The sequence below is a fragment of the Bubalus kerabau genome, chromosome 22 (assembly GCF_029407905.1).
Source record: "Bubalus kerabau isolate K-KA32 ecotype Philippines breed swamp buffalo chromosome 22, PCC_UOA_SB_1v2, whole genome shotgun sequence".
Classification (NCBI taxonomy): Eukaryota; Metazoa; Chordata; class Mammalia; order Artiodactyla; family Bovidae; genus Bubalus; species Bubalus kerabau.
In genome coordinates this window covers 15,283,494-15,297,954 of record NC_073645.1, presented here as the reverse complement: position 1 = coordinate 15,297,954, position 14,461 = coordinate 15,283,494, and the positions used below count along the sequence as shown (strand labels likewise).

Sequence of the window (14,461 nt, the reverse complement as noted above, 5' to 3'; positions counted from 1 at the left end):
GTCTTACTTCTGACACTTCTGACCTTGGATAAAGCACTGCTCTCTGCACCTCTTCCCACTCCCCCTCCCCAAACAGAATGGGTGGCACAAAATTATCTCTAAGGTCCTGTCTCATCTTCATGCTCAGGGAATCTGTCTCCTCCTATGGGCATGGAGGTTGCAGAGAATGACATGCATTTGTACAGATGCTGGCACATGCAAAAATCTGAGAATTTGGGAGCAAATTCCTGCCATCAGGTTTCTTTCAAATGGATGAATATATGAATATTTCATGTTGACTTGCATCGGCTGCTTTTGCTCAAAATCAGCAGCTCAGTATTTACTTTCATCACCGAAATGGACTCCTGTCATCAGCCTGTGAATTTTCCAGGGGCTTGTGCATGAGTGGCCATTACATTTTCTTTTTTAATCCACAGGATTATTTTAGTTTAGTGGAGTGGCAGAATAGAAAGCCAGCTAACTTATTTGTCAGAATGTTTGCATTGCAATTGGTGCCAATGACTCACCTTGTGACATTGGCAAGTCATTTAATCCCACTGAGCTGCTGACAGCGAAGCTGGTCAAGGTCAACCCTGCCTCTTTCACGTGGTAACTGCAAATATCAAATGAAATGGAGCTCAGAAGAGAACTCTGGAACCCTTATCAAAATTTAAGCAATTACTATTATTCCATTAACACCTTCAAAGCCACACGACAGAAATCTCTTTCGTCAGTTGCCTTTGTTTGGGATAAACCTTTCCTCTTTAAAGGAGAGGTTTTTAGTCAGTGTTATCAGAATATAAACAGAGCACAAGATTTACTTTGCCAGCTTCTGAGGTTCCCAAGAGAATGATTCCCAGCAGTGAAAGTTGCTAAAATGGTTTGTGAGGTCACCTGCTCTTAGCAACTGAGATTGGTGGGGAAGGAACTAGCTCCGAATCCACCCAGAGGACGGATGCTCACGCTTGGCCCTCCAGCTGTAAGAGCAATTGCTTATGCAGCCTGCAGCGCCCAGAGCCACATTGCAATAGGCAGTTCTATTGGCGCCTTCAGAGCACACATTTGTCAAGTGGCTCTTCTAGTTATGAGAAAGACTGCAAATGTGAATATGGTCACAATACAACAGTCACGATCCTTCAGACTTGAAAGCATGATTCCTTCCAGTTTGCAGCAAGGTCACAGAGCAACACTTCACCTGCTCTCTTCTCGCCAAGATGGACTCTGAGAAAAACCCTACAAGTGAAAAGACAACTCCAGCAAAAGGTATCATGGCCATAAATGCGGCACAATGCTGCGTCTAGATCTGAAAACATCTTGAATCAACTGCCGTTCAAAAGGACTATTGCAAAATATGTCACTGCAAGGCAATGATGGCCGATTTCCTAATCTCACTGTAAACTTTCAAGAACCTAGATAAAGCAGTGGTGAAGGCAATACGAACTGTGCCAAGATTAGAATGACTTACAGAAGCTCTCCTTTTATTGACATTTACTGATTCTCCATTTTCCTCTTTGCACCCGTGGGAAACACTGATGCTCAGTGCTGGTGTCTGGGTGGGGACAAGCATGGGCAGGCTGAGGGCTGGGCAGAGTCGGGGCAGATTGGCAGGTGGCCTAAACTCAGAGTGAGAGGAAACTCTGGGGGCACGGGGTCTGTTGTTATAGAAACCAGGGTCTTCCTGGGTGCACACAGGCAGGGGCAGCAGGTCTCTGGGAACACAAAGCAGATAGTCAGGCCTGGAACGGGGTGGTAGGATTCAGTGCCAGCTGACAGGCAGACCCACGCACAGTGCACCTGAGTGTGACGGCAGAGCACAGGTGAGGGGCTGGCACTCCTCTGCTGGGTTGCAGGCCTGTCTTCCTTCCTCCAGGCAGATATTGGCTGCCAGGTGTACCCTGCTCGGTCCTCAGCCAGGCAGAACTTTGCAGGTGCTTGTGATTACAGAGCCAGCAAACGTTAGGTCCTCTGGGAGGTTCTTAATGGCCCTAATGTCAGTTCCCGGTAGGTTTCTTTTTACCTTCAGCCAATTAACTAGCGTTTCACATGATTTAAGGTAAAACTTGGAGCCACTTGAGTTACCTTCCTCTCTCCTGGTCTGGATTTCACAAACATGCAGACACATACATGCAGCTACACAGAGTAACACAAATACACACAATAAACCAGACACACACTTGAACACAGTCACATTCTCCTAAACCCACTGTCATGGGCCCCCCTACACAGACACATTTCTGAGGTTAGAGAAAGCTTCTACTTCAGAGGATAGGGCTTAGCTTTGTTTAAACATCATGGCTGGCAAGGGATGTTTGTTTCAGAATTGAGAGGTTGCCAAGTTCACAGGAATTTGGGTTTGAAGTAATGAAGCTCCCGCCCTATTTAGAATAGCTGGGATGCCTCGGTTATTGTTGTTTGTTTTTTAACTGCCCAGAGATTTGTCTTGGTGTGTGGTTTTAGAATAACTCTGCCAGGGACTCGGCATTTGATGCCTGCTCACTCACTCATTTTTCCAGGCTTGAAGAGAGGTGTGTAGCATGGCATACAGGAATAAATCTGCCCAGGGTGGCCATCCTGAAGGTGAACCCCTTCTTGCTCTGTGCCCTGGGCCAAGAATCTTGACCTCAGTTGTAAGACTCTCCCTGCCCAAACACCTCATGTTAGAAATACCCAATATGGTTCTTTAACCCACGACCTTATAAATGGCCAACTGAGAATGATTGACTCCAGTTATGAAGTGAGAAGGATGTGCAGTTTGTTACACAGTCTCAAAGTCATCCATAATAGACAGCCTAATTACGGAATCAATTTCCACATTCTTTTTCACCAAAGATTTGTCTGTGTATCTCTATCTGATTCTGTTCAGATCTTTTTTCTTTTCATTGTCTCAGTTCTTGCCTATGTGGTGCCCTCTTCAGTGTCCTTTACCATTGAAATTCTAAGATTGTTTATGTTGATAGAGTAGAGAGATTGCTGTGTGTGTGTGTGTTAATCGCTCAGTCATGTCTGACTCTTTGCAACCCCAGGGACTATAGCTCGCCAGGCTCCTCTGTCCATGGAATTCTCCAGGCAAGAACACTGGAGTGAGTAGGTTGCCACTTCTTTCTTCAGATTGCTGTATTTACCTTAATTCTTCGTTTTCTCCCAAGCACACTGGAAAACTCATTTCCTAGCCTCCCAAGCAATGGGAACCATTCACTGGGCCTTGGTGATGACATCACCTCTGTGATCACCAGAAGTACAGTCCCCCAACCCCGCCCCATACAGCCACTATCTCACCATGGCAGAGGTAGGTGTAAGGTTGGAGGCTAGCTTGTTACAGCACTCAGAACAGACTCTTTCATAGACCAAGGTTAGAAATACTAACTTTGAAGAATTCGTTACTGTGTCTACTATGGCTCAAAGATTAGCCTGAGTAAATTCCTTGTTGACCAAATATATACACACAGTTACTGCATCGGTACAATGGGTATTGTTTGGTGACCCCAGAATGGCTTGCAGTGCTGGAGTTGTTCTTTTCCATGCCACCCTGTGCTGCATTGCATGGCAAGGGTTTTGAGTAGCTCATAGCATTTTCGTGCACATAATATGAAAAAGTGTTTCCCGTGGTGCAAAATCAAAATTCATTCCCCTCTGGTTCCTCCTGGGTAGTGGTATCAACCAAAGCTCAGACTTACCTTTTATTCCTGAGAGATCCTCTCTGTTCATCTTCAGCATAAGGGAGCATCAGGGCAAAGTTATAAGCAGTGAGGCAGTCATTGGCCAACTATAAACTGAGACCTCTCCCAAGCCCAGTATGTTCAGAACACTTCCTTTATTGCTGAGAGCTGGATAAACAGGACAATATAGATTAGTGAAAAGGCACAGAGTTAGGTTATTGAGCTGGGTCATTTATTTTTTTTATGTGGACTTTTTAAAGGTCTTTATTGAATTTGTTACAATATTGCTTCTTTTTTTTTTTTTTTTTTTTTTTGCCAGAGGCATGTAGGATCTTAGCTTCCAGACCAGGGATAGAACCCATATCCCCCTGCACTGGAAGATGAAGTCTTAACCACTGGACTCCAGGGAAGTCCCTATTATTATTTTGAGCCTGAATCTTAATCCAGACTCTTCCACTAACTTGCTGGGTGACATCAAACTAGCTGCAATTTTACTTGGCCTCTATTCTTTTGTTTTCTTACCTGTCATAGCATGTAGTCATTTTCTCTGGATAACTTAATGGGGTTCTTGAATTATTACAGAACAAAACAGATAACATATATAGAAATATGAGGAAATTATATTGGGGAAAATGTAAGGAATTATTTAAGGAAAACACCTGTATAGTCAGGCAGTTATAGACTGACCAGACTGCTGTCAGAAAAAGTTTCTCTTTGAAAATAGACATTATTTCTTGGGGTTCACTTGATGGTTTTCCCACTTTATTACACATACAGAAGTGTGGTGCATTGGTTTATGAGGGGGATACATATCATCACTTTTCTGGCTAGCTTGTCAGATTAGAGATCTTACTCAGTTCCAGTGTCTATTGAAGAGTACTAAAAGTTAAGGACTTCCCTGGTGGTACAGTGGGTAAGAATCCACCTGCCAATGCAGGGCACGTGGGTTCGATCCCTGGTCTGGGAAGGTTCTACAGGCCACAGAATGCAGGGCATGTGGGTTCGATCCCCGGTCTGGGAAGGTTCTACAGGCCACAGAATGCAGGGCACGTGGGTTCCATCCCCGGTCTGGGAAGGTTCTACAGGCCACAGAATGCAGGGCACATGGGTTCGATCCCCAGTCTGGGAAGGTTCTACAGGCCACAGAATGCAGGGCACGTGGGTTCGATCCCTGGTCCGGGAAGGTTCTACAGGCCACAGAGCGCCTAAGCCTGTGCGCCACAGATGCTGCTCGTACTGCAGCTACTGAAGCCCATGGACCAGAGCCTGCGCTCTGCAGCAAGAGAAGCCACTGCAGCGAGAAGCCTGTGCTCTGCAGCAGAGTTGTCCCCTCTCACCACTACTAGAGAAAGCCCGAGTACAGCAACGAAGACCCAGTGGAACCAGAAGAAAATTAATTAATTTTAAAAAGAGTATTAGAGGTAAGTTTGCCTATGTTAAAAACGATTAAAACCATGGTTAGATAATTCCATGTTTGGGAATTTACTCTTAGCAACCCCATGGACTGCAGCCTACCAGGCTCCTCCGTCCATGGGATTTTCCAGGCAAGAGTACTGGAGTGGGGTGCCATTGCCTTCTCCGAGATACAGGTGAGAAACAAAACATATTAGAGGTTCATTAGTGTTTGGGATAGTAAAAGGGTAGAAACATCTAGATTTGCACTCTAAAGGAGGACTAATTAAATCAACTGTGAGCCATCCATGCATGGCAAAATAGGTACCTATGAATGCTGGAACTCTGATATGCTGATCTGAAATGTTCCTCAAGAAATTTCATTAAGCTGAAAAAGCAAACTGTAGAACAGTGTAAGTTTGATACCATTTGTGTAAAAATATATATATATTTTTTAAGTATTTGCTTGTGTCTGCATAAAATATCTCTGAAAGAATACCAAAACGCTGGTATTTACTGTTTGCCTCTGGAGAAGAAAATGAATTGGCTCAAAAAGACAGAAGAGGTGCCATTTCATTTTTTAAATTTAAAATCTTGTGAATATATTAACTGTTCAAAATAAAGCAAAACAAAAACCAGGATTAGATTCACTTTGTCCATTTGTTTGCTTTACCACGGTAAAAACATACATAACTAAAATTTACCATTTTAATCATTTTTTAGTGAATGGGTCAGTGGTTTTAAATACATTTATATTGTTGTGGAACCATCACCGTCATGTCCAGAACTTTTAGATCCAGTTCACTTTTAATTCAGAGCTGCTGTACATTTCCATAAAGGACAAGAAACTTGTATTTCTTCCCCAGGAACAGAAAGCATCAGTGGAAGGTTTTTCTGAAGACTTTCCAACTCTTCACTCCTTCTCCCCAAGGGTAGATGAATGAATAAGCTGATTGATGATTTGGGAGAAGACTGAAATTCAGCTTACTCTGGATATTCTCTTTCACAGTAGCCTGCCTCAGGACATGCACATTTGCTGCTCCACTGAGAAGTAAACTCCCTTAGGTAGACCTTGCCCCTCCCCAAGAAGGCCTGCAGTTGGGTGAGGCTCAGAAAGATATGTCTTAATTTGTCTGAGACTGGTTTTTACCAATCAGCCTTCTAGAAAAGGAGTTGGCTGCAAAGATCTCAGGAAGCAATTTACAGCCCCCGGCTGAAAGCAGCCAGTCCTAGGTAATCTCTAGGCTTGGATGCAGCCTCCAGAACAGGCCAGGAGAAAGGTCCTGAATCCTGGGATGAGCCATGCTGCTCCAGCTGCAGAGGCAAAGCCTGGACCCACCCCTCCCCCACACCCAAGAGCCAGTTATACAAGGGGAGGGGCCGGAGCCAGGGTTCTCCTATACTAGAAACTTGTGTGGTACTCTGACCACCAAATACTCCAGAGGATGGCTTGGTGTTTTCTTAATAGTGTAAATGAAAGTGTTAGTCGCTCAGGAGTGTCCAACTCTTTGTGACCCCATGGACAGAGGAGCCTGGTGGACAGTAGCCCTCCAGGCTCCTCTGTCCATGGAATTCTCTAGGTAAGAATACTGGAGTAGGTAGGCATTCTCTTCTCCAGGGGATCTTCCTGACCCAGGGATAAAACCCAGGTCTCTTGCGTTGCAGGCAGATTCTCAACCATATGAGTCACCAGGGAAGCCTGTTTCCTTAAAAAACATATCTTTATAAGTTCACAATCTAAGAGTCAGGGTCTGTTTCCTGGAATCTGACATCTGGCTCCACTGATCATGCCTAGAAGGCAGAGGACAGTGAGCACTGACACGTATTCTACTGCTTCTGTCTCTGTGTTTTCCTCCGAGGAATACTGCCCCTGCAGGGCTGGTGTGTCTGCTGTCTGATCATTTGCCGTCATTTGGATGCAACATCCAAGTCAGTGCTGGTGACAATAGGCTGATATTTTCGTATTTTGACCCCTATGTCTAAATCTCTATCCATTTCAAATTTGGAAAAGGGATATGGAATTGCTTTATATGACCTACTTAAACCCTAACACTTTTTATTAAATTGCTAAAGTATGATTTTGGCCACTGGCTTCTGTAGAATCTCTCCCAGTTATTTCAGAGAATTCCTTGTAGGGTGTCTGATGTCTCATGTCTAATAACATCCTTGCAAAACCACCAAGCTCCCACCACTGCTGCCCATGGTCCCCAGGGATTGCTGTGCTGTGGCGCATGGCAGTTTTCGTATAATGCTTTCATCACCCTGGCCTCTGAGAAAGGCCCTATTCTGCCCTTCCTCATTAGGACCCAAACACGTCCCAGTGCATTCTTCTTTCCCCACTACCTTGCTTAGGCTGAACTTAACTTAAGGCTAGGGGAAGCACGGGAAGAAGACTGAGACTTTCCTCAACCTGCGGGGACTAAGAGATATGGTTTCTCTGAATATACAGGCTGATATACTGAGTTATAGTTGCTTAAAATTTGACCTGCCTACAAAACAGTCATCACACCCATCTGTGGAAGTACTCAAAGCATGCAGACCCATCACCCAAGTCCCAGTGAATGAAAGGAATTTCTCCTCTTCTCTAGTCTAAGATCAACCTTCCCAATCTTTATTTCCTGTTCTAGGATCTAGCTCTTCCCTGGGTGATTGACAGCAATGATATTCATTCCTTTCAAGAGAAACATAGCTTTCCTCTGCGGGAGGATTTCTGGACAACCACATCCTAATACAGTACTCTTATAATAGTACTTTCTGGGCTAATCGATCTTCATTGATATGATGGGCAGGAGACAGACGTTCAGACCAGGTTAAATCCTGCCAAACTCAAACCAGTCCCCTTGGTAAGGTGAAGTCATTTTCCACTCACCATTCCCACCCTTCTGCCTTTGGCCTCCTATGAACATTGCCTGAACAAGAACACATCCATCCAAGTAGAACACAAGCATCTGCCAGTGAGTGTAAGAAACCATTTTTCTGAGGGAAATATCTGCAGAGATGCAACTCTTTCTGCACCCTCAGCAGTAACCTGTTCCCTTGTCTTACAGAGGAGCTTAGCCTCTGGAGTTAATACCATCTTCATTTTAGAGAGCCACACACTTTACATTTTTGTAGTATAAAGACCCATTCAGATGGCTTCCCAAGAAACAGAAGTCTGTACTTTTTTAAGTTTCTACTTTTTGAGTGACATGAAACTAGTAGTGGTTTTAAAATTTCAGTTTTTTCAGGTTGTGTTCATTAAGCCTTCAAGTAGAAGTCTCAGCCTGGGCACCACATACATGCTGCTAATTTCAGCTGGAATCCAAACTCCTCAGCACAACCTTCAAGGCACAGCACACGTGGGCCTCTCTCACCAACACACATGAATGTATCTCCCCATTGTCTCAAACATGCATATCTCTGCCCAAGTTGGGGAAAAGTCTTCCTAGAAGATGCTACACTTACATCTTTATTCATGCCACACTCCCATGGAAAATCCTCCTGATCACTCATATCCTCCCTGCCCCACATCATTGGGTGAAGTCTTTTACTTCATTTGATGAAGTGTATTTCTACGTTTGGATTTCTCTAAGACTGCTCCCATTCATCCACCCACCCACCTATCCAACAGGAGTGCCTCAGGGGCCTACTTGTGCCAGATGCCATATTAGCTCTATAGGGTTTCTGGAAATGGGTATCACAGGCTCATCCCTCAAAGAGCTTACAATTTTGTAGAAAAGTATACAAGCAGCAGGCCACCCCTGTGGCTCAGCAGTAAAGAACCTGCCTGCCAATGCAGGAGACATGGGTTCGATCCCCAGGTTGGGAAGATTCCCTGGAGAAGGAAATGGCAACCCATTCTGGTATTCTTGTCTGGACAGTCCTTTGGACAGATGAACCTGGCGGGCTATAGTCCATGGGTTCACAAAAGAGTCAGACACGACTGAGTGACTAAACAACAACAACAGTACAAACAGCAAAGCCGTGTTGCTTTTCCACTCAAGAGCTATTTACGTTTCTTTTTTCACCTCAAATCTTCAACACTTTTTCTCTTGTCCCTCATCCCCAATAGTCAGAAGAGAAGAGCCGTTCTCTGACTCCAAATGTCCATGCTGTACAGAGAAAATAGATGCGATCCGATGAGGACACCTCAGTGTGCAGCACCAGATCCATCCTCAACCTGCATTGGTAACCACACTCTCCACCATCCCTCTGTCCTGGCTCTCACTTAAGCTAAATGTTTCCATCTGGACCCAGATTCCTCAGCAATTATCCCCATTCTTTCCTGCATCATCAATTTTCTTTTCTACTGGTTCATTCCCATCCACACCCAAATATGCCTGAATATCACACATTTAAAGTGAAAATCCAACTACATTCCTTTGGGCCCACACTCCTCTAGCTACTGGCCTTCTTCTGCTCCCACCACACCTACACTCTTTAAGAGGGATGTCTCCAGGCATCGCCATTGCTTCCTCATCATCCACACTCTCCCAAACTCTCCACACCCAGTTGTTCTTTATCCACCACTTTAGGGAAATTACTCTTGTCAGAGTTACCAGTGGCCAAAGCCCTGGGCCAGCTCCATCTTTGTCTTTCTTGGCCTCACAGCAGGGTTTGGCCTGACTGACCTCCCCATTTCCATGGAGTCATTTCCTCCAGGCCTCTGGGCTCCCACTTTCCTGGCTTCCCCGCTCAGCTATTGCTGCCAAGCCTCTTCTCTTGAGTCTTTTTTTTTTTTTTAACTAACTATCTAAACGTTGATGACCCCAGAGTTCTGTCAGGAACCTGCTTCTCTTCCATCTCTATAAACTCCTTCCCCAGCTAATTTCATAGACTCTTGGGTTTTAAATACCAACTGTGCACTAATTATGCTCAATCTGATGTCTCCAACCCAGAACTCTTGAGCTCTAGAACTATTGATTCCACTGTCTAGCTCCATTTGGATGTCTAATGGTCATTTCTAACTTAACCTAGGCTCATCCCTTCAAAAAAAAAAAAAAAAAAACAAACCCACTACTGATAACCCATCCAATACCACAGCCCCCAAAACAACAACAATCTTCCGCTCCCTGCCAAGACTTCCCTATCTTGTAAGTGATGCCGCTAGCCAGGGGCAGGTTTTTTAGGCCTAAAGCTTAAATGATTTGCAGAGCCCTCTTTACATAAATAATACAAAATTAAAATACAAATTGAATGTGACAATAAATATTCATTTAGGCTGAGAAATAACAATGAACTGCAAATTTCAAAATGCTGACAAATACCATAATCATCGCAACATCAAGAAAGATCATGTAACATTTTATTAATTACCTTCCTGACACATTTCTATCATACTTCTTCCCTTAAATTTTGGCTGTGTGCTCTTTATAATCACCTCTTTGTGTAACAACAGTTTTATACTATTTTCTGTAGTGAGAAAGAACAGATCATTTCTCTTGCTAGGTTGATCAAAATTATTTAAATTATGGATAATTTTGAAATATTTACTTTACTTTCAAAACTCCTATTTGCTAATAGTTACAGAATTGCAAGGAGATCCAACCAGTCCATTCTGAAGGAGATCAGCCCTGGGATTTCTTTGGAAGGGCTGATGCTAAAGCTGAAGCTCCAGTCCTTTGGCCACCTCATGTGAAGAGTTGACTCATTGGAAAAGACTCTGATGCTGGGAGGGATTGGGGGCAGGAGGAGAAGGGGACGACAGAGGATGAGATGGATGGATGGCATCACTGACTCGATGGTCGTGAGTCTGGGTGAACTCCGGGAGTTGGTGATGGACAGGGAGGCCTGGCGTGCTGCGATTCATGGGGTCGCAAAGAGTCGGACAAGACTGAGCGACTGAACTGAACTGAACTGACAAAATATTCACTTAAAACTTGATAGGCATATACTTTGAACTAACAAGAACTGTGGCAATAAGAATTCCCCCTCAAAAATGGACCTAATTTTCAGAGATTTTATGTGGCAGATTTCATGCCTGGTACATGGATGGTGATTTGGAGCAAATAGCCATGAGTAGGATCCACATTATTGCTTTTCCAGGTAGATTTTCAGGCTGGCGCTCTTGGTCACTTAGTTGTTGTTCAGTCACTAAGTCATGTCCGCCTCTTTGTGACCCCATGGACTGCAGCACACCATGCTTCCCTGTCCTTCAGGTCTCCTGGAGTTTGCTCAGATTTGTGTCCATTGAGTTGAGCCCCTTCATAGATCTTGTTGTGGCAAAGGGGCTTGCATAACTCAATGAATCTATGAGCCATGTCGTTCAGGGCCACCCAAAACACACGGGTCATAGCGGCAAGTTCTGACAAAACATGGTCCACTGGAGAAGGGAATGGCAAACCACTTCAGTGTTCTCACCACAAGAACCCCATGAACAGTATGATAAGCCAAAAAAAAAAAAAAAAAAAAGCAGTCAGTGCCATGACACAGATAGCTGCCCAGCACCACTGGGTTCAAATTTTCTGATGTTGAAATATGTCATAGACATAGTTAAGTAATCCCACTTAATAGAATTTATCCTACAGGTAGATTCTTTCCCTTTCTTTACAGTCTATATTCATCAGTAATTCCTGTAGGCCTTTTCTACAAAGTATTGTCCTAATTCACCGCCTCTTATAGCTCTATTCCTCCTCCCCTATCCTGAGACTCTGTTCTTCCCCTTGTGGACAGTTGCCTTAGTCTAAGGCCACCAGCTGTTTGCTGGTTTTATTCTTACTTCTGCGTCATCCACTGCCTCATATCTTAGTATCTGGAATGATCTCTCTAAAACACAGCTTAGCTCCTATCATTCCCCTGGTAAACTTCAAATGGCTATGGACTGCACTGAGAACAATAGGCAGCTCCCACAGGGGCCTACCCAACCTGGCCCTGCCCATTTCTCTGGCCTCACTTTGCTCCACACCTCCCCCGTCCACCGTGCTCCAGCCATACCAGCCTAATTCCTGCCACTCATGTGCACCCAAGCATAATCCCAGTGGGACCTGTGTACTTGCTGTTCCGCCTGCTTAGAACGTGCTTCCCCAGCTCTGCATGCTGCCTGTGCTTGTCCTTGGACTTCAGTGCAGTGGCACCTGTCACAAGGCCTCTCCCAGGGTCTTTCTCACACAGCACCCTCCCTCCAGAATTTTACCACTGGCTGCTTCTTTATAGTACTTTTTAGTAAGTTCCTATATTTTAATAAAATGTTTTCTTCTTCACTAGAACACTGACACTCAAACTGAGATGCCTATTTCATTTCTTAAGTTTAATAAGTACCTTTCTAAGGGATGAGGGTATAAAGAGTGAATTTTAAGGGCGCCTTTTTCCAGAGCCTTAATTTCCATGTGAGTATCGACCTGCAGAGGAGACACTGTGCCCATCCTTTTCCTGCCCCCATCACAATTGTGCTTCTCTGCTCTGTGTACCACTCACGCATCCTGAATCTCACAGTGGGTGTAGAAGTCCAGAGCTTGAAAAAAGGGGCAACTGAAATTGATAGCTTTGAGCAAGTAAATGGCCTTAGTGATAGAATTTAAAGACTAATTTTCTAAATATTATGATGTCTAATGCTTTGCTTTCAGCTAAATTAAAGGAAGGCCAAGTAATTTTTTCAAAGATCACTAAAAATTATCTTAACATGGAACATTATGTGATTTTCTGAATATAACATAGCAGAACAGAATATATAGGAATCAAATATTTGAATATATAATGTTTGTTGCTGTTATTCAGTCATTAAGTCATTTCTGACTCTTTGTGACCCCATGGACTGTAGCACGCCAGGCCTCCCTGTCCCTCACCATCTCCCAGAGTTTGCCCAAGTTCATGTCCATTGAGTCAGGGATGCTATCCAATCATCTCATCCTCTGCTGCCCTCTTCTCCTTTTGCCTTCAATATTTCCCAGCTAATATATTATATATATAACATATTATATAGTAATTGTATGTTATATTAATCATAAGAATATATATATGAGCTTAAAGTCCAAAAATATAAATAAATATGACTATAAATTAGAATATAATTGAGTTGAATTGAGAAAACAAAATTGTTTCCATTCCCATCTAATTGGTTATGTGAGCCAGGTTTATCAATGCTTATATTTATAAAAGCAAAAAGAAGCACTAGAACTTATGTTGAATCCTGTCTCATCCTACCAGTAAGTAATATTCATCCATGCATATACAAACTAGTGAAAAAAGTCCCATTGATCTCATCAAGAGGAACCTATTTCATAAAATGTTATTTCTTATGTTTAAGTATGTATTATAATTTGTAATACAGTTATGTTGTTTTGATCAATCACATATTAATATCTATTGTAATGAATAACTGAATCCAGTTGAAAATTTTAACACTAAGAATTTTATAGTCACAAGAATTAAAAAATTAATTTCAATTTACAAAATGTACTTGAAGATAAATATCAGCAAAAGACTTTCACATATAAAAATATATTACATTAGAATGAAGTTCTATGGAGGAAACAGAGTGGAAATACAAACTGAGGGAAAGGAATACATTAAAATTTGTGCCTATTAGAGATGAACTTGTTTGTACATTAAAAAAATGGATAATGACCATATAAATAAAAAGAGTTGGTAGGACACTGCTGAGCTGCACCCTGCAGGCCTACAAGGCCTGCCCTTGCCCAGCTTCAAGATCAAAGAAAGAGCTTGCAGTTGGCAACAGAGACATCAGTGGTTTAGTGGAAAGCCGAGCTTACCCACCAGAAAGGTCCTGAAGCAACACTCCACTGTGTGCAGCTGATGGCAGGCAGGACATGGCAGCAGTCTTCACTCCCGCAGAGGAGGGGAAGGAATAAAGAGGTTGCTAATTACAGTGGGAATGGACTTCAGGTGGGCTCACTAGTTACCACGGAAACCAGCAGAGGGGCAAGCCCCTCACCGCCCCCTTGATAAGCACAGTCACCAGCTGGGGTCTGGGGCAAATAAGTGGGAAGGTCAGCTGCGTGCACAGGGTGTAGGGGGAGCAAGCACTGGTCAGGCAGCGGGTATTCAGAGAGCAAGAGAGCCATCCTGAGCGGCCTGACCATACAGACACATACAATGCTAAAAACCTAGCTTCCAAGATTACATCCAGAGAGTGAAGTGTTGCTAGGGATGTTATAGACTTTTCCGTCTCAACAGGAGCAGAAAACCTTTATTAGATACACTTCGAGGGCGCGATGATCACACATTCAACTCATATGTTGAGAAACATCTTCTGCCACCAAGCAGGGACTGCCTGGCTTTGAACTCCACCGTGCTAGCCACACAGTTAGTGCTGCAGGTCAAAACTTCAGCAAAGTAGTACCGCCTCACCCTGGTCAGAATGGCCATTGCCAAAAAGTACAAATAATAACTGCTGGAGAGAGTGTGGAGATAAAGGAACCCTCCTACACTGTTGGTGGGAATGTAAACTAGTACAGCTTCTATAGAGAACAGTATGGAGGTTCCTTTACAAACTGAAA

At 43.6% G+C, this 14,461-nt stretch overlaps 1 long non-coding RNA gene across 1 annotated transcript; it reads right to left on the bottom strand.

Annotated features, from left to right (window-relative positions):
- Positions 1-1,436: 1,436 nt before the first annotated feature.
- Positions 1,437-13,877, bottom strand: LOC129636687 (uncharacterized). The gene is made up of 3 exons (XR_008707076.1): positions 13,715-13,877; positions 3,654-3,803; positions 1,437-1,910 (listed from the first exon to the last, which is right to left on the bottom strand). It is a non-coding gene; the product is annotated as an uncharacterized LOC129636687 (long non-coding RNA).
- Between the last annotated feature and the right edge of the window lie 584 nt (positions 13,878-14,461).